This window comes from Aptenodytes forsteri, unplaced genomic scaffold (genome assembly GCF_000699145.1).
Source record: "Aptenodytes forsteri isolate BGI_AS27 unplaced genomic scaffold, ASM69914v1 Scaffold66, whole genome shotgun sequence".
Lineage (NCBI taxonomy): Eukaryota > Metazoa > Chordata > Aves > Sphenisciformes > Spheniscidae > Aptenodytes > Aptenodytes forsteri.
Window position 1 is genome coordinate 856,508 of NW_008795131.1, and position 386 is coordinate 856,893.

The following is a 386-nucleotide window of genomic DNA, read 5'->3' on the forward strand; positions in this document are numbered from 1 at the left end:
CGGGGGGGGCCCAAGGGTGCCCGCAGCCCCCCGGCACGGTGCATGGGAGCCCCTCGGCCCAGGGCTGCGGGAGGGCTGGGGGGCAGGAGAAGCCCCTCTGTCCCCTCCTGCCAGGCAGCGTCTTCCCAAAGCGTTGGGGGGAACCAAGAGGAGGGTCAGCCCCCGACACCCCCCCGGCTGCCATCACCCCCAGGGTCACCTCTGCCCAGGGCTCAAGTGGGACACGGGGCTTCTGGGCATCCCGCAGGGCTGCGCCCCTGTGATGGGTCCCCCCGCACCCTGGGGCCAGTCCAGCCCCACAGAGAGCATGACCATGGGCTGGCCCCGGGGTTCCCGACACCCACAGCACCCCATGGGCTTGCTGCCGCCTCCCCCCGGGAGCGAGG